Source organism: Dromaius novaehollandiae, chromosome 13 (genome assembly GCF_036370855.1).
Source record: "Dromaius novaehollandiae isolate bDroNov1 chromosome 13, bDroNov1.hap1, whole genome shotgun sequence".
Classification (NCBI taxonomy): domain Eukaryota; kingdom Metazoa; phylum Chordata; class Aves; order Casuariiformes; family Dromaiidae; genus Dromaius; species Dromaius novaehollandiae.
The window spans coordinates 12,467,195-12,481,573 of NC_088110.1; the positions used below are offsets into that span (position 1 = coordinate 12,467,195).

General features: G+C 36.5%; 1 long non-coding RNA gene across 1 annotated transcript; it reads right to left on the minus strand.

Annotated features, from left to right (window-relative positions):
• Positions 1 to 3,609: 3,609 nt before the first annotated feature.
• Positions 3,610 to 13,282, minus strand: LOC135329776 (uncharacterized). Its single transcript, XR_010391439.1, has 2 exons — positions 13,209 to 13,282; positions 3,610 to 11,199 (listed from the first exon to the last, which is right to left on the minus strand). It is a non-coding gene; the product is annotated as an uncharacterized LOC135329776 (long non-coding RNA).
• Positions 13,283 to 14,379: the final 1,097 nt, after the last annotated feature.

A 14,379-nucleotide genomic window follows, 5' to 3' on the forward strand; every position in this document is an offset into this window, starting at 1 on the left:
TAATCCAGTCTGACGCTTTCAAACTGGGGAATTATTTTTTTAATTGAGAACTGTAACTAAAACACTGTTGTTGTAGAAACAATCTGGGGTTTCAAATTTTATTTATTTAAAACAAGGGCAGGCACTCTGAAAATAGTTTTAGATGAATGGGACACAATTTAACAGAAATCTTGTGCAATTATTAGATTAGCCTTTTAATCTTTCACTCAAAATTCAGCATGTCTGTACGTATTTTTGATACTGTCATGTTAGGGATAACATGGTCTTAATATGTTTACTATTTACAGGTGCATGAACTCCTAATACCTCCTGACACACACAAATATGCTGACACTCCCACTGCACTGCCATTCCTGAAAACAGAGTGCATCCTTTCTCAAAGCAGCAGCACAGGGAAAAAAAATCCAAAATCAGTTAATTGCTTTGACAATGTTTTTAAAGCTTCATTTTTAGATAGCACAGACACAGGGTAGTCAGCTTACAGAGACCAGGCAGTGTGCAGATTAGTAAGATTCCTTGCTCACAAATTTTAAAAGAATTTGGCAAATACAATTAACATTTCATCTGTTCCTACTTAAAATGGAATTTGATGTGATAATTTTGGTTCTCTTCTAAATCTTTTCTAGAAGAAACAAATTCTAACCTCAAATAATATCTTAAAGTAAATTTCAAATTGAATAACTATCCAGCTATGTATTGTAAATTATGAATTTCCAGTTTTATGCTTCAATATTAAATTTGCAATACAAAAAATCCCTAGTTCCATAATCCACTCACCCAAGGAACTTAAATAATAATGTATTATATCCTTGTAAATATCCAAGACAGTAGAAAGTGTGATTCCTTACATAAACTGTTTCAAACTTACCAGAAATATGTTCAAATAAAATTTATAAATAATTTTAAATAAAGAAAATACAGAATATCTCAATATGTTCTGGAAAAAATTGAAAGTTAAAAATAAAGGTTACATTCACTGAATAGTTTATTCATTAAAAAGTATTCACACCAGTCTAATCAGAATTTTGGCTTTTACATCCCCCTTTTCCTTTTGCAGCTGTCAAGTTCTGGTCTGAACACCACATTTGTTGACTTCTTCTGCCAAAGTCTTGTTTAGTTTATGGATCCACAACTGGACAGAGGGAAAAAGGAAGGCCTGAGACAGGCCGAAAGATAGACAAGAGGAGAGTTGAATAAAGCCAGATCAGGTGAAAAGGAAATGAGATCTGGAAAAAATCAAAAGGCAGGAGGCCTAGAAAAGGACAAGAGCACATATGGGAGAGGATTTGCAGATTGAAGGATATAATAATGGGGAATGGCAGCTAAGAGACAATGAAACCAGCAAACAGATGGAAGGGAAAAGGATGAGGAGAGAAAAATAAAGTTCAAAAGTGCCAGAAATAGAGCAGAAACTATTTAACAGAAAATCAGACAGAGTGAGGGAAAGAAATACACATAATGGAAAATAAAATATCTGACTATTAGAAAAAGCCCCTAGTTTAACTCTTCCTCACACAGGATTCTACATCAGGAAGCGATATTTCTGGTTTTTTTTCCAAGAAAGTCCAGTATTTGGAACAGTTTCAACGTAAGGGTGGAGCTGATTAGAAAAGGGTATAACCCACCACCATCCTGCATGCTTTTAACGCTAACAGTAACAATATCCATTTTAAATAGCCCTACAAGTACTAATCAGATCCCTCAGAGCTGTCCTCTCCATTGCTCTGCATAGAAACAATAAGAATTCCATAAGGCAAATAAACACCTCTTGCCATCTGCTGAGAAGCAGCGCTAAGAGTCTTTATGAATTCGTTTTAATGAAAATCTTTTCAAAGATGCATGGTACGTAACATGATCCATCAGTGTTTCCATTTCACAGCCCTTGTTAAAATAGACACATACAAAATGTGGTGGATTGTCTGACTTCTAAGAACTATATATGAATTACTAAACACTTAAAAATGCATATTAATTTCTATAAGCCTTACTTCAAAAAAGACCCTTGGCAGTTATTATGGACCACAGTATACACACATTAGTATAAAACCTCAAATACGTCAAACACACATAGATAACAGTAGCTGTTTTGAATTGTACATAAATGTGGTATATATTTAGACATTTAAAACACACAGAGATTAATCAGAGTTAGACCATTTTTTCATGCTCATAACTGCCAAGTAAATGCAAATTTAGGTGAACAAAGCATCTATGTGACCTATGGAAAATATTGCTACCTATCTGCAGTGGAAGATAATTTTAATCTCAAAATTCTTACCACTGACTAAAAGAGGACTGCATAATCTCTGAAAACAAATCCAATCGGCAGTAACTGCATTGATACTTCGACTACTCTGTTGCATAAAAGGTACCCAAGGGCTTCATCCTGCAAACATGAACATAACAAAGTATGTTTACTCACGCTAGCAAAGTCACTGACTCCAATTTACAACATGGTGCAAGGATTCTTCTTTAACCGTTGCAAGTAATAATTGGCTGTTCACTTAAATTAATACTTTATGGATTTATAAGACTCAAGGATGGAGATTTACAGCACTCTGAGTATAACAGAATGCCCTGCAGCATTTGTCAACAGATCCAATTTGGAAAATAATCTTTTTCACTATGCACCCAAAAATAATTCTTCCAGGAAAGAAATAACACACAAAAGAGCCAGCCTTAGCTCATAAAAATTAACAAAGGTCATTATACCCAAGAAAGTGAGGACAACAAATTATCTGAAGATCTGTCCTAGTGCAACCATCTTTTCTTTACCTATTCCAAGGATCTTAAGGATCGGTTCCACACCTTAGGGAATGCTCATGCATAAATGTAGTGCCTCTATACCCACTATAGATAAAACTGGAGAGTCTTCCTTCTCCCTTCCTAAAAATAAAACTTTGTTTATAAAAGCTTATTTCCAATGGAGAAGCAAAATGGTCTATGGCAGTATAAATTCTTCCATGCTGAGGCATAGGTACAGCTATACCATGCATAACAATTACAATAATCACGTCACAAACTGCATTATCAGTATACAATACCTGAGTAGTCTGGGCATGAGGCACCTGTTAGCAGACAGACAAGCTCCTCTGACAAATAGAAGCAGACAAGAATATTAAGAAAACATAGAAACAGAAGAATATTTAGATGGTGTTATACAGTATCTGCTTGATAAATCACATTAATTTCTTAAATAAAAATGACCATTGAACAACTGTCAAACCAAACAGCTCCCAGCTTTATTTGGGTTCTTTGTTGTTTTTTTGGTTGTAGGTTTGCAGTATATTTTTAACGTATATATTGTTTAAAATAAAGCCACAGGTCAGTCTTGGTGTATTTCTTTTTTTAGCTAGTCAAGTTATGAACCCCTGAATAAAGGTGTTTTTAATGGAAAGGCTGACAACCCCTTAAATGTAGCACTGTGAATGATGGCACCTAGATAAGAGTTGGAGAAAATGTTCAACGTGATATAAGCTACTGAACTAAGTTGTAAAATGACAAGGACTGAGTGAACAGTTTTTAATACAGATAATATTGTTCATGTAGTCTATAAATATAGAATTAAATGTTGACCTCTATCTCCCATGTCAAAAGTCAAAGTCAGTGTCAGCACATATTGTTTTTATTTGTTTCAAGAGAAAAATAGATCAACAACATTAACCTCACAATGAACAGAGAATTGAATGAATTAAAAAGCAGTACCCCATAAATCCCTTTCGTTTTATTGGCACAGTGATAAAAATGCCTAGGGCTTAGAGGAAAAGGGTAGTCTCAGATGCTAGTCTGAGATGCTGTATGTACACAGAGCTGTACATCACATGCTAAAACAGAGAAACAGAGATATTAAGATCTGTACAGTCTTATATAATACACAATATCCATCAAATTGCGTCATAGCATCCTGCAAAACATTTCATGTCAGATGCCCCTAAGACAAGTAGGTTAGCACAAGATTATTTTAAAGCAATATTAGCATGCTATCTACATCTGAAAGATGCATTTCACAAAACAATTAAAGATGCAAAAAAAGACTTAATTCAATACTGCCAATACTTTCAGTATACAAATAATTTAAGACACCACCTGGAAAAGATTCCATTGTGTTTAAAGAGTTACTGGCTTCACTGGTCAGCTATGTCTTTAAATTGTTGGTTCACTGTGATAGGGACTGAGAGAACTGACATCTTTTCCCTGTTTAAAAAGTCATTTTTTTCAAAACATCTCATAATAATAAAGGTGCCTATGTCACAGTGCCACAGTAAATTTGACAGTCAACTAAAATGAGCCGTTTCCACTGCAAATTCAGTTTAACTGCAATTTTTAGTGCTGCATAATTAAACTGAAAATGTTCTAAAAAATTCACACGGTCAAAACTAGGACAGAAACAAAACCATTTTCACATTGGTTTATGGTTTTCTAATCAGTTTTTACAGAAATTGACTAAAAGTAGCATTTTAAAAATGTATCAGTTTAAAAAAAGGGAAGGAATGGTATCATCCGAAAAAATCAGCTATTAGTTTTTGTTTACTTTTTCTTATCCTCCTGCAGCTTGTAGGATATACACAAATTCTTTTGGTCTAATGCTCCACTGATTATCTGCTGGCAACGCTGCATCATGCGAAAAACATTTTACAGCATTTGCACTGTGTACTAAACAAAAAAGCAACTAACTGCAACGTTTGTCAAATCTGGAGAGCGTTCTGTGGTAGCTTACTGGAACCAAACACTTTTCTCCTTGAAATGGACGGTCTGACTTTGTGTGGCACAGATAAAGTGTGGGCTTGGAGCGCAGTCTTGACTCATACATACTCCTGAAGGCTGGCATGCTGAAGCGAAGCTGTATCTCAGAAAATGGCAGTATGAAGTCTTCTCAGGCTGAACATTCATAGGGTTTGAAAGAATTTTACAGCTGGCTATAAAGAGCAACTTTTCTGCTCCACATGTATTCATGCAGCTTCTGGGCAGAACCAGTCATGGTGCTTTTCATAGCTGGATGATCAGAAGACTTCTCTATAACTTCTAGTAAAAAAGCAAAGACATACATTTTATTACACTAAAGGATTATTGGTATGTAGGGCAATACTGAATGGCTGTATAAAGCAAGTCACTTTAGGTCTTCCTGAGCTTGAAAACTTTAGGGCACAGCTTCACATAGACAAATAATGTTCAAACAGTGTAACTAAGACGTATGGTTGGTAAAATTAACTTCAGTCTTGGTTTTAGAATATCTGCTTTTGATTTGAAGAATACTGCTTACAGCAGAAAAAGCAGGAGGCTGAAATTTTTACGAGGGTCTGAGAAAAAAGTATTCCTTTTCCTCTGTTTATGACGATCTGATTCAAAATGTGTTCCTTATCCCATTAACTCAGGTTGTATATTGGTAACATTAAAAGTTTAAAGTTTAGCTGCTACAGTAGTCAGATAACAGACACATCAACTCTGTAGTGAGTATATTATGTGAGTTTATGGCAGGTGGTTGTTTTCTCCACTGAGAAGCAAAAACAAGGTTCTGCATCATGCCGTGTGCCGAGGTGCCCAGCTAGCAGCCTGGAAGCTCGCACAGCTGCCAGCCTGGCGTCAGTGAACAGCAGGAGCAATAGTGGTAGAAATGAAGCTTTGCAGAAAAGGAATGGACAAGAGTTACAGAGCTGCAAGAATCAGATCTCCGTCTTCCCACCTAACCCTGTGCCAGGGTGAAGAAAAGGACTTTGGTGCTCCTGGACAGGGAACAAACTGGGGCGCTGCAGGGAGACAAACATGCAAATGATGGGGCACTCTCCTCCTCATTTCAATATCAATGCCGACCTTAAACTTGTGCTTCCATCAATACACTGAAGGAGTTTTTAGATGTTAGTTGTCCTTAAATGCTAAGCAGGAATAAGTCCACCCATTAAAAATGTCCAATTTCCTATATTTCTATAAAAAACAATGATCACGTTTGCATTAACTTGGTAACCCTATTGCTTAACATAATTCCAACACTAACATGACACAAAATATAGACAATTTAAAGCATTACAGAAAATTTGAGTAGATGCACAGGAAATACAAAAATGATGGACAATGACTGTTGATACTAACTGATAAGAGCAAAGTTTATTTGTAAATAACAGTATCCCAACTCATAATTATTTACAATTTAGGAAATTCAGCAATCAGTCCTGTGATATGAACTTCCTTTGTTTGTCATTCTCTCCTAGAATTTTGAAAGCTTTCTGATGTTTGCTGTACAGCAAGGAAATTTCTTTCTCCAAACATCACCCATAAAGTCTGGCATCAAATGCAGTGGGATAGATTGCACAGACAGATTACCTGGGATAAATTAACCAGCATAAGTCTCAGTATAGAAGTCCCTATAGCTTACAAATAGCATACCTATATATTAAGCATGTCTGTGATTTTCAACAATATTTCTTATTCAGTTTTGAAATATGTAGATACCTATTCAAAAGTACAGCATTAAAGTCACATAGCCTATTTAATTATTTCACAAATTGTCAGTGCTAAATGATAACACTCCAGATTTATCAAAAATCAAAGATATGTTCATCTTATGCAATGATCTTTTCATTACATTCAGTGAGTTCAGAAAAATAAACATAGTCAAATATATTTTTCTTCTTATTATTATTATTTCAACAATAATGAGATACAGGCAAGTCTTCAAATACCTGAAATTTTAGGATGAGCCTCAAAAACTTCACATACATTTTACTTAGAATACTGATTCTAGTTATGGGGAAGCAAATTAGCAGATGAGCACTGAAATAGGCATTAGCTAAAATTCTCTGATACAAACGAGCATCAGCTTCTGCTTTCAGAGCTGAAGAAGAAATTCATAAGCTTTTACTTGTTGTAATAAAGAATACACTGCTAACTAGGATTAAGATCCCATGTGTTCAGCCTCCCTACAGACGTGAATCCTCTGCAAGCTACTGGGGACTTCTTTCAAAAAGCTTTCACTGGTAACAAAACTTAATAAAAATACACCATGGTAAAATGCATTCAGGCAGTTGGATCTAAAAATACTGAAACCTCCAATACTGGCTGCAGAAAACAATAATCAGAAGTACAGCTTACCTTCATTTCTTGTAACCATAGATTAAGAGCCATCTGAGAGATAATATTCTTTTCTATTCAAATATATCATAACGTGTAATTATTGGCTCTTCCTGTGTATTCTTTACATGTTGTATACCACACCTTAAAAAAAAGTTATTTTCTTTAACTTTCCATTAAAATAATAACCAGATGATAAGAAGGTAAGGTAGGCCAATTTAAAATCTTGTCATGCCATTAAGAACTTACCACTAGAAAAACAGAAATCAACAGAAGAAATTATAGACTACATTTTCACATTTGATTTTGCAGAAATAGCTTTTGCAGCTTCCATGCTTCACTTTAAAAAATGTGCTCTTACTGTCAGTATTTTGATCTATTTGAAGACAAATAAGGACAACCCCAGAGCTACATACGTCACTCAAAAACACAAACATCCTCAATGATATCATGGAAAACTAAATAAGGGCACAGACATCCTAACCAAGGATGCAAAGGGACTTGTTAGATCTATGGTGAAAGGAAGCTACAAGCCAATCCAATTCAGAATTCATCCTTACAATTTCTGATTTACAGTGTAACACTTTTGTGGGATCTAGTTTACTAGAAATTGCCTAGGGGAAAAGAAAAGGAATCTAGAGTAATAAAAAAGTGCCAAAATCAATAAAGTGCTCACAACTACTATTGCATTGTTGATGCTGGATAACAGAAGAGGCCAGGGTTTTGTCATAGTTGCAATATCCCCAAAATGTTGCTCCCACAGTATTTATCTCCTTATAGTGCAGTCTGAAAAAACAATTGAGAAACATTATTTTGCATTGACATGCCAAAGATCATTATTATTATTATTATTTTTACCCATTTATGGTTGCAAATTAATGAAATGACATGAGACTGAAGCCAATGACAACTGCTAATCTGTAAGCAACAACAAGCAAGGAAAAGCTGATAGAAGTACAGCTGTTTTATTTTAATTGAGGAATGATTTTATGTTGGAAGCACTCAATATTCACAGCAAATTAAAAATAATGAAGTGAATTGATACCAATGATATTTTTTTTACCTACTATCCCTTTGTAAATCTATTTCTTCACACAAATTGACATGTCTAATTGATACATACACTATTATTCCTCATTAGTAGGCTGAATAAAATAATTCTTGATTAAATTTATTGCAATTTACAATCCAGCATAATGTTTGCAAGCTATAAAAGTCAATCAACAGGAAACAGAAAAAAACAGATGACATTATTACTTCTTACATATACACAATAATTTCACGTGTTTCATGGAACCTTCCTAAGCACTTCTTTCCCCCCAGGAACTAAGGTCTGTCTCCAACAGGTCACTTCATTTTTTACATGATCATAAATATATTTTAGTGTGTACATTGTTCTGAGGTTTTTGAAAAATATCACCTCTAATAAGCAAATTATTTTTGTATTTAGTAATGTTAGATGCTGTTAGTCTTCAGTTAACACTCAAACAAAATTGTCCAGAAAGGTTTAAGGTGGAGCAAGTCTATAGATCCAATTTACTTTGTTTGGATATAGTGTGTTGTCGCTATGTAAAAAGATTTCATGTAAGTAGCAAAAATTCAAACTTCAGCAGAACACAGACATTCAATGGAACAACAAATCTGACAAGCAAAATACGTAATCTGTAATGCAAAATTTCTAACCAAAAGGAAAACTTGTCCTCCTGAACCTAGTCATAAGTTGTTCACATTGTTTTTAAATCATTTTCAGCAAATACTTCTTTCTGCTCAAATATTGTATTGCCAGCTCATCTCTATACCAATTGGTAAAACATCATTTTAAATTGATCAGGATCTATTGAGTCAATGGTAGGTCAGTCTGCTCTTTGTAATTTTAACTTACTCCACATCTTGGCCTGGCCTCTACCACTTTGCAGGAAATTCTTTGGTATTTTGAAACCAGCAGAGCAGTTGTTACGCTTCTTCTCTAATGGCAAGAAAAATATGTTATGACCAGGCCATTTCTATGGCCTATTGCTCCAATTTCTCTGGAGAATGCTGGCAGCTGGCACAAGATTGCTGCCCTTGCTTAAGCTAGGCTTCAGACTTGAGAAAAAATTAACCCTCAAATGTAGTATGTACACTATTTCTAGTATAGACACTGAATAACCACCCCACTTCTGTCATCTTAAGTTAATGTGATTTCTTTCTGAGGAAGAGCTTCTGATGCCCTGATTGTGCCTGTGCCCTGATTGTAGCCTGTGTCTCAAGTTGTCCAGGTAAGTTGAAAGAAACTGCTCAAAGAGTAAGATATTATTCCATAGGAACACAGAATCAGAAGCTGTTGGGAATTAAAAAACAAACTGCATTTGAAATGTTTTCTAATATATATCATGTTCGTTGTAAGACATGAAATCTGATCTTATTTCCAAAACATTACTTACTGCTTCAAACCTAAGTTCAATTTATAAAACTGATTGGACAGTTGCCATCTAAAAGTAAAGAAAGGAAATGCATAGGTTTGCACACGTAACTGAAATTAAGACACAGACTTTGAAGTTGTAGGATGACAGACCCCTTTAAAAATCCCTTGTAATTTATTTTACTGATATTCTGAACTCAGAATTAAGCTTTTTATACAACATAGTTAAATAAAATAAGAAAATTTATTGTTGCTACTTAAGAATTTTGATTAAATCTTTGTAAAAGCAATGTATATCAGTTCAGGAAGATACTGACATTTGTAAACCAATCTTTACATCACAAAAATAAGAGGAGGTTGCTTACTATCAGCAACAAAACCAGCTGCTTCAGGATTCATTTTCGTTTCGATACGTATTATCCAGCACAGTACGCAACCTACCGCCAGCAATAAAAATCAAAGAGCTCTATGCCAACTGAGTGTTATCTTTTAAAGAATGCCTTGAAAGTGGCACAAAGAGGAGCCCTTAGACGCACGAAGAGTTCTTCTAGTGTTTATAGGATGGAATTTGCCATTTCAGAGACAGCGCTATCACCAAGAATGGCAAGTGCTCCAAATCAGCACATTACCTTTAGGGGTGAGCAAATACTTCCAAGTACTAAACTACCCACAGCAGAGCAAAAGTAACCAGGAGCTATGGCAACCACTAAGCCTTATTTAAACTGAATTCTAAAATGTGTGTCCTCCATGTCACGTTTAGCCTCTACTCTCAAAAGCAACTAATTCATTAAACCTTTCCAGGCTATTTCGCTGGACAATATTTGAAAAAATAACATGCATATCCTATTCATTTATACAAATTCAGGATGATATCTAGGTCTAAGCTCAGCAGAAGAGGTTAAAGGCTTCAGAAACCAGCCACCAAGAGTTGTGCAGGAGACAATCACCATCTCAGGACAAGCCAAAGTGAGGGCCAAGGACGGCGCTGCCCCCTCCCAGGAACCAGGGGCATGAGGGGTGAGACCCCACCCATGCTGCGCCTGGCCATAGGACAGTAGTCAGCTCAGGGCAGGCTGCATGCAGTGCTCATGTGGGGGGAAAAGTGGGGCTTACATGGCTGCAGATGTCACAGATCTAGCACGATGTCTCTGAGAGCTCTGCCAGGGTGCTCAGCAGCCCACATGCTGGCCTCTGTCGCAGAGCCACAGACCAGACTTTTATATTTCAATGCGCATTATCTTGTCATCTCTTTTAATCTAGAAATACCACATTAAGGAAAACATGATGGAAAAGATTATGATCAGCCTTAAATACACCATTTTCATTCAGCTCTAACAAATTCAATAGGAAGGTTATTTTATAAATGAGCACAACAAATTGAAATTCAATAATCTAGTTAATCCAAGCATATTGAAATAAAATTTGAAAAATATATATATGTATATACACACACACGTATTTTAGTGAGGGAGGACCTACTGTCATTACACCTCTACAACTCCTGTTATCATAAGCCTTGGGTAAGTAAGAAATTACACACAGCTCTAGAGTATAAGGATGTTCTGCTCAGTATTGCTTTTAGCTGCAAACATAAAAACAAAACAACATGCATAACAGATTTGCAGTTTCTAAATCTTAATAATATTTGAAATGAGTAAAAAAAAAAAATTAAATATTCACTCACTCACCTTGTTGTATTTACCATCAGAGAAAACAAAGGTATTATCCAATCAAGTCTATACCAAAAGGAAACAAACACATTAATATCCGCAATTTGATACCCATTCCAAACACAAGAAGTAACAAATTTGGTGACAAAGCTGTCAAAATATGTTCCACAAATACATTGGCAAGAGCTCTGGACATACTAAAGAAATTCAGTGAAACAAAATAGGTGCCAAATGAGGATGTTTGACAGAGTGTTCAGAAATACATTGAGACCAAAGCAGGAACACATCCAACAGAGAGATTCTCTACATAAATTATCATGAAACTATTAGAAATAATTGGCCAGTGATTTCAAAATATTACATATACTCTTAATGTTATCAAGGAGCTGTGTTGTGAACCATGTGCAATTTCTTGGCGATTTAATTTTTGGCCACACAACAGCGTTTTTAGACACAAGTGAAAATACTATATCCCATACTGTAAGTCAGCCTGCAGGCTGAAATTGTTTCGAGCCTGTAAATCCTTTGGAAAGCTGCTAGGGGAAATTGTATGAAAGTCTGAATACCCTGTGCAGCTGGGGAGCGCAGGCTTGCATGGGGCAGTTCTGCAGGGCTCTGCCAAACAGACGCTTCCCTGCAAGTCTAAAGGGATCCTATACAAGCGAGTGAGTCACAGCCAGCCTCACCAGCGGAGTATAGTGGCGTCTGCAGTCACAAGACCCCGCTCAGCTACAGTGCAGGCCTGGGTCCCTGCAGCAGTCATTGCAGCACCAGTACATGCTGGTTGACTCCAGAGCCATGACTAAACGCAAAGAGGTACAGAAGGAAATAAGGGTTCTGTTGGTCTAATAGAGCAGATCAACTTATATGCAGTGCTATACTACAGTCATTTTTTGGTAGAATGAATAAAGCCCAAGACACATTTCCAGAGACCTCTCTGAAAGCAGATAACCACTGCAGAAACGCCTGCACGAGGCTAGCAGTGGCAGCCCCCGCTCCACTGCACGTGCTGCATGACCAAGGAGGAGGCTCAGAGGTGCTGCCCTACAGTGCTAACTAGTCACACCTTTCACTAGCACTACATCATTCAAGTTACTATTTTTAATGATTCTCAAGAAATATATGCTTTGTAACAGATAAAATCACAGCAAGTCATAGCAGACTACTCACAAAGGAAACAAGAAGAGTCCACGCAGCACCAACACAGAAAAGACAATGCTCTTCAACGTCAAAACTATTTCCTTTCTTTCAGTTAATACGGAAGTAAACAGTATTGCATGTTAGTTCTCTTACTACAGATAAAACATCAGTGTAAAACAGTAATACTGATAGCAGGCTGCAAGGGCAACTTATTTCAGTCCAGATGTGCACACCAGCTAAACACTTACACCTTGCAGCTGCACTGAAATTTAGTTGGGTTCCTATGAGTGCCTGCTCAGATTAAGTTGCTCAGATTAAGTTGAAAGCTTAAGGCCCAAAATATTTGGGGTTAAAAACTGGCCCACCTGAAGCTCATGAAAATATATTCGTTGACTTAACTAGTGCCTATTATAATCCATGAAGGCTGTTATACTGCATCGATCAGGGCCTCCCATCAGCAAATATTAAGCTCAGTGAATACTATTTGTCACATTTGTTGCCTTGTTTGCATTGTTGTTGATTGTTTTTTTAAAAAAAATTTACACACACTGTTAATTTCCCCCATTGTTATACTAGATCAAAGAAATGCACCTTGAACTTGAGGCAGTACATGGTAAGATTTGTGACTGTCCTTAACTCCTGGCAAGCTCATTCCTTACACTTGAAATGAGCCTATAAGAAAGCCCTCTCCTGCACAGACAAGCTTTTTCCTAGTACAGAAAGATCTATTTTCCTGAACAACCAAAAAGAGAGAGACAGAGATATAGCTTAAATAAGCCATAACTCCATCTGTTCAACTGCTACGAAAACTTCCACATCCTCGAGGCTGCCTTCAGCGTCCTTCGTCCCTCCGGGTGCTGCTCCAGGCTGCAGGTGGGCTTGTGTGCTCTCGCTGTGGATGGAGGGCAAGCAACAGGGCAGGGAAAAGCACCTACTTCTGCCACAGCAGAAAGGGGCAGGAGGTCTGTGGTTGTCCTAGCTCCCGGGCAAAACATCACAGTTTTGTACAGCACCTAAAAAAGACACACCAGCACAGATAAGCTCTTTACTTATTATTGTAAGTTCCATTCTGTCAAAGGATCATGGTTTTTACCTCTGAACGATATTTTGGGATTGGTTATTGATTCTTAAGATAGCTATTCGTTGCTGGACAACTGAATTTACTAATAGAATTATTTTATTTAATTACTAGAAGCAATGCAGACTAACTTATCTAATGGGCATTTTTTCTGCTGTATGAGCTATTTAAATTTAATATCCCTTTAAGCAGTATTAACTTTTAAGTTGCCATAAAATCAAATAATTGTATTTATCAATTTGTTTTAATTACCCTGTACAGATAAGCATATGTCCTACTTAGCCTGGGAAAATCTGAATGCACACCTGCTCCAACAAACAGTCTTAAAAATGAGACGTGAGGAAAATATTTGAATTACATTTTCCTGTTCCAACATACCATTTTTAAAAAGCACTTTCAACACTGAACTAGGCCTTTACAGTTAAGGCATTTTACAAGATGATACTGAGCTATGTTTCCTGTCTATGAAGAAGGCACCAGCATATAAAATGGTAGTGAATTTGCATTACCTCCAATCCATCATTCTTTGAGTGCGCAGGAAAAACTGTGAGACCTGCTGCAACAAAGCACAGCCTTGTGTTGACAGATTCTTATTTAAGTGACTGTGAATACAACAATTCCACAAATAATTTGTCAAGTGTGTGGCTGAACTAGCTCTGAACCCTGATAAATACCAACTCTCCTCACTGCTACAAAGGCATGATGTTCTGTGTGCGGGCAGTGAGTAACAAGCACTAGGATTTAACAATCGATGCTACTATATTTCTCTTTTCTTTGTGGTTAAAAAAACCTTGAAGGGTGGCTCTTTCAGCAGTGTTAAGTACTAGTGCTGGCTATGCCTTGCAAATCTAAGTAATACACTGCAGGCTGAGGTGGAAGGAAATAGCACACTGCATCCATTTTTAGCTGCATTTAAAACATATGGTTTACATTCTCTGCTGAAAAACAGTCTTTACTGTATAGTTAGCAGACTCTTGTTTAATACAAGCTATTATTAAAAGGACCTTTTACAAGTTATGATAATAGGA